Source organism: Carassius gibelio, chromosome B7 (assembly GCF_023724105.1).
Source record: "Carassius gibelio isolate Cgi1373 ecotype wild population from Czech Republic chromosome B7, carGib1.2-hapl.c, whole genome shotgun sequence".
NCBI lineage: Eukaryota > Metazoa > Chordata > Actinopteri > Cypriniformes > Cyprinidae > Carassius > Carassius gibelio.
In genome coordinates, this window is record NC_068402.1 from 38528468 (window position 1) to 38550989 (window position 22522).

The following is a 22522-nucleotide window of genomic DNA, read 5'->3' on the forward strand; positions in this document are numbered from 1 at the left end:
TTATTAAGGGCAGGGCTTTTGGGTTCTTTTAAGGTATTTATCACATGTGTTTTAACCCTGATTAACTCAGTTTTAAATGTTATCTTGGATCTCTCTTTTACAGTACACACCAGAAAGGTTTTTATAACTAACTTATGAATTCACAGTTCTTAAGTTATAGTTTTAATGAAGATTTTTACCCCTGTGTCTGTATATGTCTCTACTCAAACAAAATGATTACCTATTTCAGTAATAAAGTAACACAACACAAGATTTTAGAAAAATATATCTCAATTATTTACTCAAAGAAATTATTATCTCCAATGAAATATGAAAATGAAATAAGAATATGATTGTTATTTTTTAAATCTTCAACATAAAATGTCTCTCTTTTTTAAAAGAAAATACTGTCAAAACTGTATATATAAATGTACAGACAACAATTTAAACCCTATTAATCTTCAATTGGCTTAATTCAGAAAACTTTGATGAATAACTTCAAAATCACTTAAACCAACATAATTTGTGGGCCCACACACACACCTTAATACAATCTAAAGCCGGCAAACAAAATTTTTATAAAACAAAATACCGTAGCAGGCCTGATGCGAGGCTTGTGTTCGTTGTGGCCCAAAAGTAATGGCCGCTTCGCTTGTCAATGAGCAAACAAAAGGAAAAAATACCTGATGATAACGTTTCTGTCCAGTCCTTCTCCAACAATCAAATGAGCAGGCTCCACATCCGATCAGCCTTTCAGCACGAACTCTATTTGTTTCTCTTTTCTCCTCACAGTTTCGGTAAAACTCACGAGAGAAATCCTTGTAAATCCAAGATCAGTCTGAGTCCCTTCCGTCTTCAGGTCGAAAACAGCAGATAAACCCCTCAAACAGTTCAACTCAGCTAGTCAAACTTTGGCTAGAAAATGTAATTCACTTGTAATGAACGGACTCTAGCTTATACTTAAATTTATCTGATCGTTAATATTAGCAGTAACACAAAAATAAACAGTCACTGAACTTCGTGCAGAAATTCCTCCCGTTTTGCAATATGCAGCTTGTCACTCTCACCGGTTGTTGTGTAAACAATCATAAGACACAATCTACACACTGGTTTGTGCACTACTAACTCACAAATTAAATCAGAAAATCTCCGTTCGTCTCACACACTCTTTTTTTCTCTTTCCTCTCGCTGTCCGTGCTCTAAACCAACCCGCGAGCTCTGACTCTCCGCCCCATCGGTATTAACCACATAAATGCTGGTTTGGACAGTTTTCAGAATAACATAATCTTTTACCATGAAACAATAAATAAAATAATGTTTAAACGGCTTTTAACATTTTTATAACAACTTTTTAAATGAATGTCAACCTTTTAAATCACACTATTTATACACTCTGTTAATTAAATGTTAGGCCTACTACAATCATCACGTATCAGCTCATGCTTTTTTAACCGGGTTACACCCTCCCCCTTCTAAAAGTTTTTGATGTCCTCATCAACCAATGAATTCTACCCCCTTTTTGGTTTTTTAAAGGTACTAAATGGGAAAGGTGTATAGCTAGTTTAAATTAATTCTTGCCAATCTCAATGATAACACCTCTATGCACAATAGTGAGAGGCTGATCTTTTGGCTTACCCGGCTCATCATAAGTTAATCTGATAACTGGTTTCACCATCCTCTTTGGACGGTTTTCAGATTTGCTAATCACTTTTGTCTTAGTGACTGTCTCTGGGTGCTTATCGTGGCAAGGGTTATCAGTCTCTGGATCACTTTCTTCCTCAGGAACTGAATCTTGTTCTCCATCCTCTTCACATATACTGTGATGTTCCTCCTCCAAACTATTTCCCTCTGACAAACTATCCTCAGCATTTTCATCTTTCTTTAGAATAATCACTATCATCTTGGATGAAATTTGACTGTCCAGCAGCATCTCTTTCTTTTGTCAGAATCTCTTTAAGGTAAGTACTGTAGGGTTTCTCAGGTCCATAATACTCCACATCTGAAGAGGAATCTGTAAACTGCAACTCTTGAAGAGTTTCCTGTACTTCAGGTAAGACTTTCTTTGACCTCTGTTGTGTCTCAGTTCTTGTCCTTGATCTTGTTTTGACATGTGACTTGTCCTTAGTCTCCACATTTGGCATTCTGACTAACTGTCCAATTGGCAAAAGATGATCCCGATGAAGAGTTTTGACTCCTCCTCCTCCATCCTCCGGTTTCACTTTGTACACTGGAATGTTGGGCATCTTTCCCAGGACTACATAAGGGATGGGACTCCAACGACTCTCCAACTTGTGTTTCCCTTTCAATCCTAAAATTCCTTAGCAACACTCTGTCACCGATATCCAGTGTTTGGAATCCCACTCTTTTATCATAGGACCTCTTGTTCCTCTGATGTGTCTTGTAAGCCACCTCAGAGGCAAGCTTGTAAGCTCTTTGCAAGTCTTCTTTTAGCTTGGTTACATGGCGTGAATGGCCACCCTCAGCTTTGCCATCAGGAGAGGTTCCAAAACACAAGTCTATTGGAAGCCTTGCTTCTCTGCCAAACATTAAGAAATAGGGTGAATACCCCGTAGCATCACATTTGGTACTGTTGTACGCGTGAACCAGGTAGCCAATATGTTTGCTCCACTGCCGTTTCCTCTCACAGCCCAGAGTTCCCAGCATCGAAAGAAGAGTTCTGTTGAACCTCTCAGGCTGCGGATCTCCCTGCGGGTGATAGGGAGTGGTCCGTGATTTCCGGATCCCCATCCTCTTCAAGAGCTCTTTGATTAACTGACTCTCAAAGTCTCTTCCTTGGTCTGAGTGGATTCTGGGCAGGCAAACCATAATGCAGGAAGTACTTGTCCACCAGGATCTTTGCCACCGTCTGTGCTTTCTGATTTCTTGATGGGAAAGCCTGTGCATAACGGGTGAAATGATCCGTGACCACTAACACATTGCTGATACCCGCAGAATCTGGCTCCAAGGACAGAAAATCGATGCATACCAGATCCATCGGTCCATTGCTTGAAATGTGATGTAAAGGCGCTACCCTTTGACAGGGGGTTTTCCGAGTCACACATTCTCCACAGTTCTTTATGTACTGCTCAACATCGCATGTCATTTTTGGCCAAAAGAACCTGCTCCTCAACAAGTCTGCTGTTCTTTCAATACCCAGGTGTCCGAGATCATCATGGGTTGCCTTTAACACTACTTCTTCGAACTTACTTGGCAAGACAAGTTGAGGGAGTTCTTCTCCAGAGGGTCGCTTGCTTAATCGGTGGAGTAGCCCATCTTTCATCATCAGTTTGCCCATCTCTTTTTTAAAATGAGAGCGCTCTAAACAGGATCCATTCTCTTCAGGCCATTTGCCATGTTTCACAGCTTGTACGACAGATCGGATGGCTGTATCATCCTCCTGAGCTTCAATCAACTCCTGCTTTGACATCTGCCCCAATGATTTCAATTCCAGGTGAGTTGGAAATGCATAACTATCAGGCACGCATTTTGGCGAAGCTCCCAACTGATCTACATACCTTGGTGGACTGCACGCTGAACCAGGGATGCAGATTCGTTTGCAGATAGATCTCACACCAGACTGTGGTATGGTCTCCCATTCCTCTGAACTCTCATCAGGCATATTCCTTGAGAGCAGGTCAGCGTCTATGTTGTGTCTACCTGGTCTGTACTGGACATCAAAGTCATATGTGGATAAAGCAGAGAGCCATCTGTGCCCCACAGCACTGAGCTTGGCGGTCGATAACACATACGTAAGCGGGTTATTGTCCGTACGTACAGTAAATCTGACTCCATACAAATAATCGTGGAATTTATCCACAACGGCCCACTTAAGGGCCAGAAACTCCAGCTGGTGAACGGGATAATTCTTCTCAGATGTCTTTAGCTTCCTGCTAGCGAAGGCGACTGGTCTCAGACCCTCACTGTGCTCCTGATATAGGACGGCGCCCAGCCCTCTCAAACTGGCGTCCACATGCAGGACATAGGACTTGTTGGGATCTGCAAAAGCCAACACAGGTGCATGAGTAAGGCAGTGGATAATCTTGTGAAAAGCTTCTGTGCTGGACTGGTCCCACCTCTCACCAAAGGGCTCAGACTCTTTAAGGTAAATCTTAGTGTTGTCTTTCTCAGATTTCTTGCCCCGCTGGGTTGGAGCATAGCCTTTGGTGAGCTCAGACAATGGCCTGACGATGGCTGCATAATTGGCGATGAAACGCCTGTAATATCCACAAAATCCCAAGAAGGATTGAAGAGCCTTCAGGTGCGTAGGCTGTGGCCAATTTGTAACTGCCTCTACCTTGGCTGGGTCAGGTGATACTCCATTGGCTGACACAATATGTCCAAGGTATTTTACCTTTGGGAGGCAGAATTGACATTTATCGAACGAGATTTTCAACCCAACCTCTGCAAAACGATCAAGGACTTTTAAAAGTCTTTCTTCGTGCTCTTCTAACGTTCGGCCAAATACTATCAAGTCATCGAGGTAGACAAGGACTTCGAGCAGATTCATATCACCCACAGCCTTCTCCATTAATCTTTGAAAGGTGGCTGGGGCTCCAGTTATCCCCTGCGGCATCCTCTCAAATTGAAAGAACCCCAGTGGGCAGATGAATGCCGTCTTTTCCTTATCTTCCTCGGCCATGGCAATTTGGTAATAACCGCTCCGCAGATCCAGAACGGAGAACCACTTGCTTCCGGTCATTGAATTCAACACATCATCAATACAAGGTGTTGTATACTGATCTGGGATTGTTCGGCTATTTAACAATCGGTAGTCGATACACATTCTCACCGCTCCATTCTTTTTGCGAACAATCACGATTGGGGATGCATAGGGACTACGAGACTCCTTGATTATCCCTGCACGCAACAGTTCTTGGAGATGCTTTCTCACGTCTTCCAGGTCAGCTGGAGCCAAACGACGAGAGCGCTCCCTGAACGGCCGTGGATCTGATAACCGGATTGTGTGTTCTACGCCCTTTGCCAATCCAACATCCCATTCATGTAAAGAGAACACCTGAGACCTTGTGGATAGCTTTTGACGGAGTCTCTCCTTCCACTCCTCTGAGACAGGTGAGTCTCCGAAGTTGATCAGTTTTACATTAAACTCAGTGTCATCTGTTTTAGATGGAGAGAGAGAAGTGACTGCATCTGTCAGATACATATGTCCGATAACAGTTCCCACTGGTATGACTGTCTCTGACAAAGACTCATTCTGGACTAAGATTCTGAAATGATTGACGTTCACCTCTTCGCTGGGCACCACTGTGGGTTGAAGTAGCACACCAGCTGGGAGTGGAGCTACAGGAGACGAGTCAACCATCAGGATTTCTTTGTCAACCTGGAGCTTGTACTCGACTTTGCAGACTGCAGTACAGTCACCACCAGGGGGCAGAGTCAATGGGCCAGGGCCTTGCCAATACACACAGCCAATATCACCCTCCTCTTCCAGAGCTGTGACCGTGCCAGGCGCTGTTAGCTCATTGTCGCTGTAACAGACTTGTATTCCCCATGTCTGGGTGATGTCAATGCCATTGTCCTTACACTGCTGTACAAGTCGTCGGATGTGACTGGCATTGGTTCCCACTATGATAGGAGTCTGGTCTGCAGTTCGGGGCTGGGGGCATATGAGGGCGAGAACTGTCACCATCTGGTCTGCACCTGCAACCTTTGCTGGATATTCAATGTCGACCACTACATACCCACGGTATGGATAACTGATCTCAGATTCACTTAGTCCCCACAAGGCTAAACCAGACACGGGGCGTATTGGGACATCAGACAGGTAAGTTTGATACCAAGACTCAAAAATAATTGTGACCTGAGAGCCACTATCAAACAAGGCATCACAGCCATGTCCATTTACTTTCACAGGTACTACGCTAGGTGGTCCAATCAAGCCTTCAGGGATGTCAGCCCGCTCTGATAAAGTAACAGCACTTTTCTTGACTCCACAATTAACTTCATTGGTGGTGGCATCCCCAGACTGCTGTCTGTCTTTTGTCACCTTCAAAGCATGAATTAGCTTTCTGATAACCTTGGCTTGATTCTCAGGGTTTCGGCACTTTGTGGCAAAATGGCCGCTCTCACCACACCTGTAGCAGAAATTCTCTTCTGGGCTTTTTGATGCTCCCTTGGGGTTTTTGGGGACCTGTTTAGTAGCCTCCAAGGTTGAAACAGTAACTGCAGCATCTTGCTCAGGCATCTTGTTGCTAGTTTTCTGTTTTAATCGTTTCAATTGTTTTTTTAAGGCAGCCAGCTCAGCATCTTGCCGGTTCTCAACAACAGGTGGTGCACTAATGGATTTAAGCTCCATGTAATCATCTTTGTCATGAGTGGTTTTGGTCACTACTGCTGCCACCAATGACTTTAGCTCTTTTATTTCAGCCTTTAAGTTTTGAATCTCAGCTTGCCTGGTATCCACTTCTGTATTAGCATGCACTTGATGCACTGAGGCACTGAGCTTCTTTCTAGAAGTTTCGTACTCTTCCTCAGCACGAATCTCAGTCAACAGCTGTAAAAAATTTGGGGGTGTAGCTCTCCTTTCTCTCAACCGCAGCTGGATCAGCATCAGGTCTGAGGCAATAGCACCCCTCAGCAGTTGCTCCAATCGGGCTTGATCTTTGCTGCTAGCAGGGAGGCCACCTCTTTGAATCACTTTAACTAGTGACCTCTCTAGACGTCGAAGAAAATCTGATAGTTTCTCTCCTTTTTGCTGTTGCATCAAACGGAAAGCAAAATAGAGATCATCTCCGGACTCAGCACTTCCAAAAGCACTTTCAAGGGCTTCTAAGCACTCTTTTGGGCTGGCGTCAGGATTGGTGTGCCGCACTGCTTTCACAATTTCTAGTGCGGGCCCTTTTAAACTTCCAATAATTCTGCGTCTTTTTTCTCTATCTGAGCATTCAGTTTCCTCCACCATAAGCGATGCCTGCTCTAGCCAATTATCAAATGGTTCCTCCCCTGGCGGCGTTGGTAGGACTCCCGAGAACATGCGTAGTCGACCATAACTCCCTCCATCAGCTGGTTTGGTTGTCTTTTCCAACAAATCTCCGACAGCGCGAAGGATGGATTCAGTGGAGCTAGTGGGCGGGGTTGTACTGGGGAATAATGATTTGAGATCCTCCATGGTTTTCCCTTCTGCCTGCAACAACCCTTTTAATTTGCTATTGAACTCTTCAGCAGCTTCAGGCGACCCTCCTAAGATGATTACAGGCCATGCCTCTCCACCATCAATAGGCATCACTTCATAAGGAACACTATCCTCTCGCACAGTCTCTTTACTATCACACAAAACCATTCGTCGGTTTAGTCTTGCACTGAAGTTTCTCCCACGGACACGCACCCGTCCTAAAGACTTAATAGTTTCCAGTGTTTCTTCCACTTCACTGATCTCTATATCTTCTGGGACAATGGTCATAAAGGCATGTGTCTCATCCAAACCCTCACCACGGCACCAGCGTTTTAACTCTGACACTAGTTCAGTTTTTTCCATGTTAATACTATTTGCAAATAAGCTTAGTACTTTTACCTTTTCACTATATTTGTATTTTCTTCTTTACTGAAAAATCCAAGACAATCCCAGCGGTGCCTCCATTTTATGTAGCGCTCCCCTCAAACTGGATGTTATTAAGGGCAGGGCTTTTGGGTTCTTTTAAGGTATTTATCACATGTGTTTTAACCCTGATTAACTCAGTTTTAAATGTTATCTTGGATCTCTCTTTTACAGTACACACCAGAAAGGTTTTTATAACTAACTTATGAATTCACAGTTCTTAAGTTATAGTTTTAATGAAGATTTTTACCCCTGTGTCTGTATATGTCTCTACTCAAACAAAATGATTACCTATTTCAGTAATAAAGTAACACAACACAAGATTTTAGAAAAATATATCTCAATTATTTACTCAAAGAAATTATTATCTCCAATGAAATATGAAAATTAAATAAGAATATGATTGTTATTTTTTAAATCTTCAACATAAAATGTCTCTCTTTTTTAAAAGAAAATACTGTCAAAACTGTATATATAAATGTACAGACAACAATTTAAACCCTATTAATCTTCAATTGGCTTAATTCAGAAAACTTCGATGAATAACTTCAAAATCACTTAAACCAACATAATTTGTGGGCCCACACACACACCTTAATACAATCTAAAGCCGGCAAACAAAATTTTTATAAAACAAAATACCGTAGCAGGCCTGATGCGAGGCTTGTGTTCGTTGTGGCCCAAAAGTAATGGCCGCTTCGCTTGTCAATGAGCAAACAAAAGGAAAAAATACCTGATGATAACGTTTCTGTCCAGTCCTTCTCCAACAATCAAATGAGCAGGCTCCACATCCGATCAGCCTTCAGCACGAACTCTATTTGTTTCTCTTTTCTCCTCACAGTTTCGGTAAAACTCACGAGAGAAATCCTTGTAAATCCAAGATCAGTCTGAGTCCCTTCCGTCTTCAGGTCGAAAACAGCAGATAAACCCCTCAAACAGTTCAACTGAGCTAGTCAAACTTTGGCTAGAAAATGTCATTCACTTGTAATGAACGGACTCTAGCTTATACTTAAATTTATCTGATCGTTAATATTAGCAGTAACACAAAAATAAACAGTCACTGAACTTCGTGCAGAAATTCCTCCCGTTTTGCAATATGCAGCTTGTCACTCTCACCGGCTGTTGTGTAAACAATCATAAGACACAATCTACACACTGGTTTGTGCACTACTAACTCACAAATTAAATCAGAAAATCTCCGTTCGTCTCACACACTCTTTTTTTCTCTTTCCTCTCGCTGTCCGTGCTCTAAACCAACCTGCGAGCTCTGACTCTCCGCCCCATCGGTATTAACCACATAAATGCTGGTTTGGACAGTTTTCAGAATAACATAATCTTTTACCATGAAACAATAAACAAAATAATGTTTAAACGGCTTTTAACATTTTTATAACAACTTTTTAAATGAATGTCAACCTTTTAAATCACACTATTTATACACTCTGTTAATTAAATGTTAGGCCTACTACAATCATCACGTATCAGCTCATGCTTTTTTAACCGGGTTACACACAGCACACAACGACAATTTTATCCAACAAAGTCTTATCCTCCCCCTCACAAGGCACCACAAATCCCAGGCGTATTGTGTCATTTAATATGTTAAACTTAGAGCGCATACACCCTATCACTCGCTCCATGTGGATCCTGACATGAGCTAACTTCCTGGTCTCTTCCACATCTTTTGCATTAAGTTGGCTGTGGCCCCTGGTGAAGCGGGTTTCAGTGTAGCACCCACAAGGGCAACACTTTCTTTAATATCAAATCCATGGTCCGTTAACACTAGGTCTCCAGGCGAGAGCTTCTGAAGAAAGCGACAGTTCTCTGTCAATCAATCAATCATCTTTATTTATATAGTGCTTTAAACAAAATACATTGCGTCAAAGCACTGAACAACATTCATTTGGAAAACAGTGTCTCAATAATGCAAAATGATAGTTAAAGGCAGTTCATCATCATGTCATCTCTGTTCAGTTGAAAATAGTGTCTGTTTTTATTTGCAATCAAGTCAATGATATCGCTGTAGATGAAGTGACACCAACTAAGCAAGCCAGAGGCGACAGCGGCAAGGAACCGAAACTCCATCGGTGACAGAATGGAGAAAAAAACCTTGGGAGAAACCAGGCTCAGTTGGGGGGTCAGTTCTCCTCTGACCAGACGAAAACCAGTAGTTCAATTCCAGGCTGCAGCAAAGTCAGATTGTGCAGAAGAATCATCTGTTTCCTGTGGTCTTGTCCTGGTGCTCCTCTGAGACAAGGTCTTTACAGGGGATCTGTATCTGGGCTCTAGTTGTCCTGGTCTCCGCTGTCTTTCAGGGCAGTAGAGGTCTTTTCTAGGTGCTGATCCACCATCTGGTCTGGATACGTACTGGATCCGGGTGACTGCAGTGACCCTCTGATCTGGACACAGACTGGATCTCGTGGCCACGGTGACCTCGGAACAAGAGAGAAACAGACAAATATTAGCGTAGATGCCATTCTTCTAATGATGTAGAAAGTACGGTGTTATGTGAAGTGTTTCCGGTTCCAGTTTACCTAATTAATGCAGCCTAAAAATCCTTTAACGGATTTGGATATTAAAAGCATATTAGTATGTTATGTGTATGCCAGGATAAAGAGATGGGTCTTTAATCTAGATTTAAACTGCAAGAGTGTGTCTGCCTCCCGAACAATGTTAGGTAGGTTATTCCAGAGTTTAGGCGCCAAATAGGAAAAGGATCTGCCGCCCGCAGTTGATTTTGATATTCTAGGTATTATCAAATTGCCTGAGTTTTGAGAACGTAGCGGACGTAGAGGAGTATAATGTAAAAGGAGCTCATTCAAATACTGAGGTGCTAAACCATTCAGGGCTTTATAAGTAATAAGCAATATTTTAAAATCTATACGATGTTTGATAGGGAGCCAGTGCAGTGTGGACAGGACCGGGCTAATATGGTCATACTTCCTGGTTCTAGTAAGAACTCTTGCTGCTGCATTTTGGACTAGCTGTAGTTTGTTTACCAAGCGTGCAGAACAACCACCCAATAAAGCATTACAATAGTCTAACCTTGAAGTCATAAATGCATGGATTAACATTTCTGCATTTGACATTGAGAGCATAGGCCGTAATTTAGATATATTTTTGAGATGGAAAAATGCAGTTTTACAAATGCTAGAAACGTGGCTTTCTAAGGAAAGATTGCGATCAAGTAGCACACCTAGGTTCCTAACTGATGACGAAGAATTGACAGAGCAACCATCAAGTCTTAGACAGTGTTCTAGGTTATTACAAGCAGAGTTTTTAGGCCCTATGATTAACACCTCTGTTTTTTCTGAATTTAGCAGTAAGAAATTACTCGTCATCCAATTTTTTATATCGACTATGCATTCCATTAGTTTTTCAAATTGGTGTGTTTCACCGGGCTGCAAGGAAATACAGAGCTGCGTATCATCAGCATAACAGTGAAAGCTAACACCATGTTTCCTGATGATATCTCCCAAGGGTAACATATAAAGCGTGAAGAGTAGCGGCCCTAGTACTGAGCCTTGAGGTACTCCATACTGCACTTGTGATCGATATGATACATCTTCATTCACTGCTACGAACTGATGGCGGTCATATAAGTACGATTTAAACCATGCTAATGCACTTCCACTGATGCCAACAAAGTGTGATCTGCTTATCACTGGCACGCCCCCACCCTTTGGTAATGAAAGAGATAGTACCCTGTGGTGTTATGCCAATGAGATATTTAATTGTGTGCCTGCTTTTGTAGTTTGAATATGTCTGTGCCTTTGCACGTAGATTGTGTGCCCTTTCAATGAAAAGCTCGAAACAGTCAATAATAACAGTAACACGATTATCACACATCTCTACATACTGATGTGGCTTGCTTGCCTGTATACAATGGTGCTTTGGCCAGTACACCAAAGGGCTGAGGTGTGCATGCAGTACATTGATGGTCTCAATGAACAGATTGGATGCAGTTTGTCGGCTAATGTCAAAGAGGTGTGCAACATGTTCGACAGGCAGATCAAGTCTTAAGTGCATAAGGGTCAGGAGGAGCATTTGAAATTGGGAGAGTTTTCTTTCTCTTGTTTCTGATTTTGGTAGACTGGGAATGATTTGCATCAGCACACCCATCAATAGACTGAAAGATGGAAGGCCAGTGTAGAACTTCACCTTTGAATCATTGTCTTTGAGAAATTTCTCATCCAGGGCCTTTTTGGAGAGCTCTCCCTTCAGTTTTCGAAGAAGCATATTATTTCTTTGAGTCTGAGGCCACACATGATGCAGTTCTGCTGTTCATCTGCATTCCCCATTGGAGCACCATCATCCCCTGATGATTCAGTTTCCATATCTTTCTCTCTCCCTGCATTGTCTGGGGCTGATGGTAGGGGCTAAGTCTCTTGTCCTTCCATCTCTGCCACAGGTGCAGAGTAGTCTAATTGTAATAACAATAACAAGAATAAACTGTAAATTTGTAAATGTATTTCAAGACTGTTACATTAGCATGCCAAATGACTAACGACCTTCTAGAATGACTGGCCTTTGTGTCAGAAAAGCTACCATTCTGTGTGAAAGGTACTTACACTTACGTTCAATCCTTTGTCTAGATAAAGAAACACCATTGGACATAAAATATATTGAGTCTACTTGCATCTGATACCAATATTTAGATTAGCTATACACAAGGGGCAACATACACTACCGTTCAAAAGTTTGGGGTCAGTAAGATTTTTAAATGCTTTTTAAAAGTAGCATCTTCTGCTCTCCAAGGCTGCATTTATTTGATAAAAAAAAAAAAAAAAAAAACAGTACTATTGTGAAATATTATGACAATTTAAAATGACTTTTCTATTTTAATATATTTTAAACTAATTTATTCCTGTGATCAAAGCTGAATTCTCAGCATACTCCAGTCTTCAGTGTCACATGATCCAGAAATCATTGTAGTATGACACTCAAGAAGTAATGCTCAATGAGTAATGATGCAGGAAATTCAGCTTTGATCACATTATTAAAATTACACTTTACTGTATATTGACAGGAAAGAGCTTATTTAAATTTGAATAATATTTCATAATACTACGGTTTTGGTTTGTATTTTTAAATCAACTAAATGCAGCCTTGGTGAGCAGAGGATACTTCTTTTAAAACATTAAAAATCTTACTTACCCCAAATGTTTGAACGGTAGTGTATATTGTATTCTTTTACTATTTACCTGGGTATAAGGGTGCTGCATTATCCAGCTCAGCCTCAGAACCAGTGTTGTCAGTGCCTAGCGATGGGTGCTGCTGTCGTTGTGACCTCGTCGCTCTTCTCCTAAACCGCTTGAACCGGTCTGTGTTCGTAACTTTGACCTCAGTATGGCCGAGGTACAGAGAAGGGGCCCAGTCAGGATAACACTCCAACATTTCATAGGCAGGTTTGCCTGCAAACACAATCAACAAATTTATTTATATGTAACTGTACATCATTTAAAACTGATTAACGTTATGCTTTAGTACATTGGTAACTTAAGCTCATTTTCTAGCCATTTCATGATAGCTAACAGTTAACATTGGCCTAACGCCAAATCTAATGGTCTGGTTGAGTCAAACAAAACACGCTGGTTATTTACCCACAACATAACATTTACAGAGAACAATTGTAACTTACCTTTGTGAAAATGCTTTGAACACACCATCATGTGTGGTGGAGTGTTATTGAAGGTAATCTTGGGCCTCCTTACTGCTGCTATCCATGCCATTCGTCGCCTTTTTGTCACCTCTGAAACATGGCATGAACTACTATTTTTCCACGCTGGAAAACGATAAAAGGAAATTCCGTTCCTAAGCTTTATGCCACTTCTATCGTGAGAACGACTATTGCAGTTTATAACACAGCATGTAGACGGCATCTTGAACACTGCGTTCTTCCCATAGACAGTAAAAGAAATGGAAGTGGTTATGACGCAATCGTTAGCCTATTTTTTACAAAAACTGTTTCTACGGGGCCATAATGTAACATAGAAGGTAATGGAGCCCTTTATACATTGTCGTGTATCTTTAGAAATAAATAATGGACAAACGGAGTCTTCAAACGCCTCAGATGTAAAGTTATTCGCTGTCAAAGTGACGCCAAAATTAATGGGAGTCAATGGGAATGCTAACACAAGTGAAGTTCTGCTATAAGATGGCAGCCCCCACCCGACTTCAACTTCCGGTCGACTTCCTTGCCGCCTGGTTCTTCCTTCCATGCAAAGAAGTCTGGCGCCTAATGTTTGTGCCGCGGATTCCCAAAATGCTTTGCGTTCACCACTGGGAATACGTCATGATGACGACACATTAGCGATCTCTATATACACACATTTTATTTAGGCCTCCCAAAAAATTCTAATTAAATATATTTTACATTCATTTTTACAGTCTTCCAAAAATGAGCTGCTGGCAGCATGTACACTGTTTGGTGTGTCTTCTGCTGGCTCTGCCTCAGATATCATTAATCGTTTGGAGGAGCTTCTTCTTTACAAAGACATTTACCTCAAAATGTTTATCAAATTGCAGAAGACTGGAGTTATATGGCAACCTCATACAGTTTTTCTATAGAGTATTGTAAGGAGAAATGGTATGTCTTTTGTCCATTTTTTTAGGTGGTGTTCTTCATTTTGATGCCCACTTGACATTGTTTATTATTGGTCACCTCTTTGGTGGCAAGAGTCAGTGAGGTACCGCGTTGATGCACTTTTCAGTTTAAAAACTCCACCAAGTACATTTCAGATGTAGCTGGATGTGTTGCATGACATGCCAATGTGGTGATGTAGTCAGCCATCATAGGGTTAATTCCTAAATATGGCGTCCTGCGAGTATAAAAGAGACCCGACAGGTATCTAGTGGTCGTCTGATCCCGGGTCCGATAAGGGACGTCATTATGGGGCGCCGGTTTAAGCTCAGGAGCGTGGCTGGAAAAAAAGACGCGGGGTAAACGCTTATCATGGCGAACCGTTTTTTATTAGCACGTTCTTGAGGGCACGGCGCGGAGTGAGTTCTCTGCCGCTGTGGTATAAGGCGTGGAAGTGTTGGAGCAGGCTTAGCAGACTTTGTAGACTTTTGAAGACTCTGTTGGCCCGTGCTATTTCCTGAACGTTAAACCTGATCGGCGTGTGACACTGAACGACCATGGACAGATAAGATGGTGTTTCATTTACAAGATGACGGTCTCCATCCGGTGTAAGATGATGCTCCAGTGGATCAAACCACGCTTCGGTGTACAGCCTGCCAGAATACCTCTAACTCGGTACTATAATGCTGTTCCTCGATTGGTGGACGTAACTTACAGTAACGAACATCTATGAATGTCATCCTTTATGTTTGGATGTTATGAAGAGTGTTTGGGTTTTGTATTTTTCTTCTGTTTGTGATTTTGGGTTTATCTGCTTGTCAAGACGTAAAAGAATGATCTGTTATCGCATGCTATTGTGCCGATTATGATTCATGAGCATCAGCAGGTTAGCTGGTGTCATTATTGAAGGACAGGCTCCCTTTTTCGAGCGTGATTTTATGCTTCATTGACTGAGGTTTATGTAAAGTGTATGTTTACTGTGTTTATTGCTTTTGTATTGATTATGTTTTTGTCTTTTTCCCTTCAGAATCTGGGGTGTTAGTGGTTCCTGAAGCCTTTTAGGTGTGGTTTTGGTTTGATTGACAGTTGTAGTGTTCACAACGGGTGTAGTTTTGTGAGAGAGCACAAGTGGTTGCTGTGATCTGATAGTCAGGATAAATTCCCCAGGTTCTGAAGTGGTAGGTGTGTGTGTGTGATATGTGATTTATATTATTTTTATTTTACAATTTATTATTGATTGGTTTGTATTTTATTAAATAGTGTGTTTTAGAATAAACTGTTTTGTATTATCATTGTTGCCTGTTATCTTACTCAGCCACTACGTATCTGCGTGCTTTGTGTATCTGGATAATCTGTGTTCCCGGACTATTTCCGGGTGGCGTAGTCGGACTTAAGTAAAACATCAGCTGCATTGCCACATTTGGCGTAGTCGGCAGGATTGCTTGTGGCTGTTGTATAGATTCAGACACAGTGATTGTTTTATTTATTTATTTTTTATTTTTTTTGTTTATGTTTGTGTGTTTTGTTTGAGTGGTGACCATACGGTGGATGTTCGTCTGGTAAGTGCCCCCTATAGTATTTAGTTATGGAGGCTGAATTACCAAAAATGAGATCTTGTGAGTCAGTTGAAGGCTGACAATGGGGGATTGCGACAGAAATGAGCGCCAGTTTGGTTGCTTGATCTTTGCGCAACTTATGGTAGTGCGTCGTGACCGGTAATACCCAGTTCCGTTGACTTAAATATTGGTATTGTCGAGTGTGTTGAGTCCTAGGCGGCACTTTTAAATTAGTAACCGCTACATGGTCATCTGTGTTTAGTGGTAAGAAAGTATATGAGCCTCTCGAGACCAAATTGGTACAGTAGAGTGTGTAGTGTTCTAGGCTGCTCCCAGAAATTGTTACCTCTACATGGTCATCCATGTTTAGTGGTAGGACTGTATTTGAGCCTCTTGAGACCATATTGCTACTGTCAAGTGTGTCATGTTCCAGGTGGCACCCTGAAATTTGTAACCACTACATGGTTATCCGTGTTTAGAGGTGAGACCGTATTTGAGACCGGGTTATCTGTGGGCTTATTACCCTTTCCGTCTTGAGTGCATGTGAGCGGTGGTACAAGTTAAGTACCCGTGGTTAATGCCTGGGCTGGTTCAAATCGTGGGACCAGTAGTGCTTTTCATCGTCGGGACGATGTCGACTAATGGGGCGGGTAGATTGTGGTGATGTAGTTAGCCATCATAGGGTTAATTCCTAAATATGGCGTCCTGCGAGTATAAAAGAGACCCGACAGGTATCTAGTGGTCGTCTGATCCCAGGTCCGATAAGGGACGTCATTATGGGGCGCAGGTTTAAGCTCAGGAGCGTGGCTGGAAAAAAAGACGCGGAGTAAACGCTTATCATGGCGAACCGTTTTTTATTAGCACGTTCTTGAGGGCACGGCGCGGAGTGAGTTCTCTGCCGCTGTGGTATAAGGCGTGGAAGTGTTGGAGCAGGCTTAGCAGACTTTGTAGACTTTTGAAGACTCTGTTGGCCCGTGCTATTTCCTGAACGTTAAACCTGATCGGCGTGTGACACTGAACGACCATGGACAGATAAGATGGTGTTTCACTTACAAGATGACGGTCTCCATCCGGTGTAAGATGATGCTCCAGTGGATCAAACCACGCTTCGGTGTACAGCCTGCCAGAATACCTCTAACTCGGTACTATGATGCTGTTCCTCGATTGGTGGACGTACTGTAACTTACAGTAACGAACATCTATGAATGTCATCCTTTATGTTTGGATGTTATGAAGAGTGTTTGGGTTTTGTATTTTTCTTCTGTTTGTGATTTTGGGTTTATCTGCTTTTCAAGACGTAAAAGAATGATCTGTTATCGCATGCTATTGTGCCGATTATGATTCATGAGCATCAGCAGGTTAGCTGGTGTCATTATTTTTTTTATGATTATTTATTTATTTTCCAAAGTTGAACAAGGTCCACAATTGTGGCCACATATAACTATGTACAAGACCAGGGTTTGCTTGTTAAAAAAACAAAACAAAAACAAATTAAGTTAAGGGGTGGAAAAACAACAACAACACAGCTCCAGGATTTCCACTGCTCCTCCTTGATAGCGCTCAGAAGTAATCCATACGGAAGACCTATTGAGTTATTATCAGTGATAGCTTTGTAACCAATTCACTCCAGGCCCTAAGTGTTTTTGGTTTGGCTTTATTAATTCTTGCTGTAGTAAGTTCTAAAAGTGCAATGTATTTAATTTCTATGAGCCACAATTTACCTGCTGGAATTGTAGGCTCATGCCAAATCTTAAAGATTATTTTTTTGGCTGCAGTTAGAGCAGTGTGAAGAATCCTACGCTGGCTAACAGTAAGATCGAGATCCGCATCATCATTTAACAAACAAAGACTGGGGTGCTTAAGGATTACCTTATCACATAATTCTGTCACAACTTGAAATGCCTCATCCCAAAAGTTACCAATAAGTTGGCATTCATAAAACATGTGCATATAAGTACCCACAATATTTAAATTACAGAGTGAACAAAAGGGGGTAGGCAAGCGCTTCATTTTGTGCAAGATATTTGGAGTAGCGTATGCCCTATGAAGCAGTTTGTAGTGTATTAACTGATGGGCAAGATTTTTTGACATTGTTGGAATAGTGTCCCATATCCAGTCCCAATTTAGATTGCAAGGAGCCAGTTCCTTTTCCCATATCGTGGTGATGGGGAGCTTTCTACAGCTGTGCTTGAGCAGTCTGTTGTAAATGAATGACACTGCTCCTCGTGTCTGTGAAAAGTTTACACAGTCCATCAGAGGGTGAGAGTCCAAGTTGCAGTTCCATGGTACTCCATAAGCACGCATAGCGCTTCTCAACCTTAAATACAGAAAATAGGAATGTCCAGGAAGATTATAACACTCTTTCAGATCTTGAAAAGACCTTAGCCCCTGATTATTGAATATATCACCAAGGGTATGTATACCTTGATCGGACCATGGCTTAAAAACAAAAGGTCTGTTGTCAGATTGCAAATTATGATTATGCCAGATCGGCGATTCAGATGTAAACTTAGATGAACTTCCCATAAATTTGCACACCTCATGCCAGATTTTAAGAGAATTGGACACAGTTGTATTCCCAAACCTTAGTTCTTTTTTTGATAAACCCGTGAATAAAATGTCCTGAAGCCGATGTGGAAGCACAGCTGATGCTTCCACGTCCCGCCAGGCGATCTGTGAGTCAACCTGTAACCAAATCTTGAGCGAGCGCAGCTGACATGCCCAAAAGTACAATTGAAAATTCGGAAGAGACAAGCCTCCTTTGTCAGATCTTCTCTGTAATGTTGAGAGTTTAATTCTTGGTCGTTTCTTATTCCAAATGAATTTTGTAATCAAAGAATTCATTTCTTTAAAAAAGTTTATACGGGGAGATAAAGGAATCATGGAGAACAGAAATAAAAGTCGAGGGAGGATATTCATTTTAATGATTGCGATTCTGCCTTGTAATGAGACTAGAATAACGTCCCATCTCTGTAAATCTTGTCTGATAGTAGTAAATAAAGAACTATAATTTTCTTTAAGGATAGTCTGCAGTGATGGAAAGATCTGAATTCCCAGATATTTAAATGTCTTACTAATTGGGATCGAGGAGGACGCTAATGCTGTATTTGTTGATGTAGACAAGGGCATTAACACAGATTTTCCCCAATTAATTTTGTAACCACTTATGACGCTAAAGTCATTAAATATTTTAAGACACTGAGGTAGAGAAGAGGAAACATTGGACATGTAGAGAAGGATATCATCTGCGAAAAGAGAGATAGAATGCTTGGAGTCACCAACAGTAATCGGGGAAATAATATGGTCCTGCCGAATTGCCTGCGCTAAGGGCTCTAAAGAAATTGCAAATAACAAGGGCGATAAAGGGCAACCCTGTCTAGTGCCTCTATTCAACGGGATTGCATCCGAACAACACAACCCCGTTGAAACCCGTGCAGAAGAGTTAGCATATAGGGTCTGAATCATATGAATAAAACGAGGGCCAAATCCAAAACGGGTTAAAGCGGACCATAAATATGTCCACTCGACCCGGTCAAAGGCTTTCTCGGCGTCTAGCGAGAGAATAGCACGTTGTTCGATAACCGGGTCGGGTGAGTCGATGATGTTCAAAAGGCGTCGCACATTATCCGAAGCAAAACGTTCCTTAAGAAATCCTGTCTGGTCGTGGGCAATTAGGAAGCTGGCGACTGATCCCAGACGATGGGCTAGAACCTTAGCATATAACTTAACATCCGTACCAATTAGTGAAATCGGCCTGTAGCTAGAGCAGCATAAGGGTTCCTTCCCTTTTTTCAGTAGCAGAGAAATAAGAGCGGTGTTCTGATCTCTATGGAAGCAACCCGAACCTATAGCAAAATTTATGGAGTCAAGGAGAAGTTGTCCAATCAAATCCCATATCGCCAGGTACAGCTCCGGGGGTAAACCATCTAGACCAGGGGCCCTACCCTTGTTCATAACCTCTAAAGCCTCCTTCAATTCTTTTAATTCTATTGGAGAATCAAGAAAAGCACATTGCTGCTCACTTAATTGAGGTAGATCTAGATTTGACAAAAAGTCAGTGATAGGTTGTTCATTCACTCCCACCTCAGATCTGTATAGATGCTCATAAAATTCCTTAAATATCCTATTTACATCACCCGGAGCTGTGTGAAGAACATCTGCATTGTCCTTAATGGCAGTTATTGAAGCCAAGGCCTCGTTGCGTTTCAACCTTAATGCCATTAGTTTGCTTGGCCGCTCTCCATTAAAATAGTAGTTTTGTTTGGTACGGTGCATCAAAAATTCTACCCTTTTTAGTAAGATCGCCTTGTAGTCAGTTTTTAAATTCCCCAGGATTCTGCTTTTCCGTTCCGTAAAGGTTTTTTTAAGATCCTTCTCTACACATTCAATCTGAGCCTCCAAACTGGTTAATTGTTTTACTCTGGATTTATTTACATAAGAGGCAAAAGAAATACAGTTTCCTCTCAAAAAACACTTGGTTGTTTCCCACAGGATTTGTGGATTAGTATCTGAGCTCGAATTTTCCTTAAGAAACAAAGCTAGTTTAGAACGCAGCTGTTTTACAAAATCTTCATTTAGCAAAAGAGTTGTATTCATACGCCACCTTTTGGAGTTTAAAGGAATAATCAGAGGAGACAGATTACAAATCACAGCAGAGTGATCTGAAATCAGTATGGGTAAAATATCAATATGGTTTACACTTTGAATAAGAGATTTGGAAATCAGAATATAATCTAACCTCGAAAATGATTTGTGGCGTGCTGAATAAAAAGTATAATCTCTACAGCTCTCATTCTTCACTCTCCAGATATCGCATAAGTCGTTATCAGCAATGAGTTCGTTTAGCGACTGCGAGGCCTGATCGCCATGAACAGAGACAAGGGATCTATCGATTAAGGGGTTACAAACTGCATTAGCATCTATTCCTACGACCAAGTTGTAGTCAACAAAATTAAGGAGGGATTTGGTAAGAGATGGAAAAAAATCTACATCATAATTATTAGGGGAATATACTGAGAAAAGTACCATTTTCAAATTATTCCATGAACCTGACGCATATGTAACCCGCCCGTTATCATCCCCTCCCGCTGTCTCAATTAGAAACGGGAATTTTCTGTTCTGAAGAATAATAACTCCCCTTGAGGCACTATTATACGACGAGAAAGCTATCACTTTGAAATGTCTATTCTGAAAGCGGGTAACATCAGAAGCCTTGAGATGGGATTCTTGTATTAGGGCAATGTCAGCTCGTTTGCGATGCAGATAATCTAGGCATTTGGATCTTTTAATGGGAGAGTTTAGACCGTTAACATTCCACGAAATCACATTAACATCCCTCATTCAATTACAATATAATTATACATGAGACAAAAGTAACCATAGCAACCACATACATCAATGAGTATTTCACCCCATGAAACATAAATAATACAACAAAAACAGCAAACCCTGGAAGTTCTAACATTGTAATGGTTAAAAACAATAAAAGAAATCCAAAAAACAAAACACGATCGGCAGCTTGCAGAGAGGAAGAACACACTCTCTTACCTGCCTGGAAAGAAAATATATTCGAGGCCATGCACTCGGACTATAAGTGGCAGCAGATACTCAAAACATCAGCATCTCTCACCTGAGTGTCCATCACAGCTAAGATTAAACCTATATCCCTACTCAAAGTGTTATAATACGAAACAGAGAAGGCCGAATTTACTCATCAGACATCTCTATGGGCGCAGTGCTGACCGTTTCCGTAGTGACGTTCAGAGACGCGATGAACCGCTCCAGGTCTTCGGGGGTTTTGAAAAGCAAATGCTCCTGACCATTACGTACTTTGACCGATGCCGGGTAAAGCAGGAATGACTCGATGCCTAGTAGTTGTAGGCGTTTCCTCCCTTCGGCCATAGCTTTCCTTTTTTTGGACGTTCCCTGGCTGAAGTCAGGGAAGAACCGTAAAATACCCCCTTCATAACTTAGCGGTGATGCGCTTCTGGCTCCTTGTAAAATCGCCTGTCGATCATTGTAACGAAGGAGTTTGAAAATCAGAGTGCGCGCTCTATTCCTGGAGGAATCCTCATTTGCGTAGAGACGGTGCGCCCGTTCAATCTCGATCGTTTTCCCTTGCAGAGCAGGAATCCACTTGGGAATATGGGTCTGCAAGAACTGAATTGCGTTCCCTCCTTCAGCTCCTTCCCGTAGGCCCACCAACCTTAGGTTATTTTGTCTGGATTTATCTTCATAAAGAGATAGTTTCTCCTGAAGCTCCTCTAGGCAAGACTTGTTAGCGATCGAGTCCCTTTTAACATCCCGCACCGTAGCCTGGATGTCATCACATCTATTGCCGAACGATTTAACATCCTTTTCCAATGAGTCCAATCGTGCTGTAATCGTGGAGATTTCCTCGCGAACGATCGTCGACATGCTTAGTTTTATGGCGCTCAGTTGCTTATCGAGCATTTCAGCAATGGCGTCGTGAAGGTGCTCGTCATCTTTATGCTTTTTCTTCGCCGGGGAGTGTATTAAATCTCGTTTAGATGCCATCTAAAGTGCCACTAAAACAAGGACTTTACTTAGGATTCGGCCGAAAACTTAGTAGGGATAGATAATACCGAAAAAAGGACGACTGAGGTAGAGCGTCAATATTAAGCAGCCATCATCGTCCGCTGCGCCGGCCGCCCCCAGCTGGTGTCATTATTGAAGGACAGGCTCCCCTTTTCAGAGCGTGATTTTATGCTTCATTGACTGAGGTTTATGTAAAGTATATGTTTACTGTGTTTATTGCTTTTGTATTGATTGTGTTTTTGTCTTTTTCCCTTCAGAATCTGGGGTGTTAGTGGTTCCTGAAGCCTTTTAGGT

General features: G+C 41.7%; 2 protein-coding genes and 1 long non-coding RNA gene across 4 annotated transcripts in view; 2 read left to right on the forward strand and 1 right to left on the reverse strand.

Moving 5' to 3' along the window:
• The window catches only part of LOC127961543 (mucin-5AC-like), a 609977-nt gene that overhangs the window by 378566 nt on the left and 208889 nt on the right, over positions 1-22522 (forward strand). The window lies entirely within an intron of this gene.
• LOC127961572 (uncharacterized) overlaps positions 1-22522 on the reverse strand; it is a 464915-nt gene that overhangs the window by 244353 nt on the left and 198040 nt on the right. The window lies entirely within an intron of this gene.
• LOC127961553 (obscurin-like) overlaps positions 1-22522 on the forward strand; it is a 290119-nt gene that overhangs the window by 62706 nt on the left and 204891 nt on the right. The window lies entirely within an intron of this gene.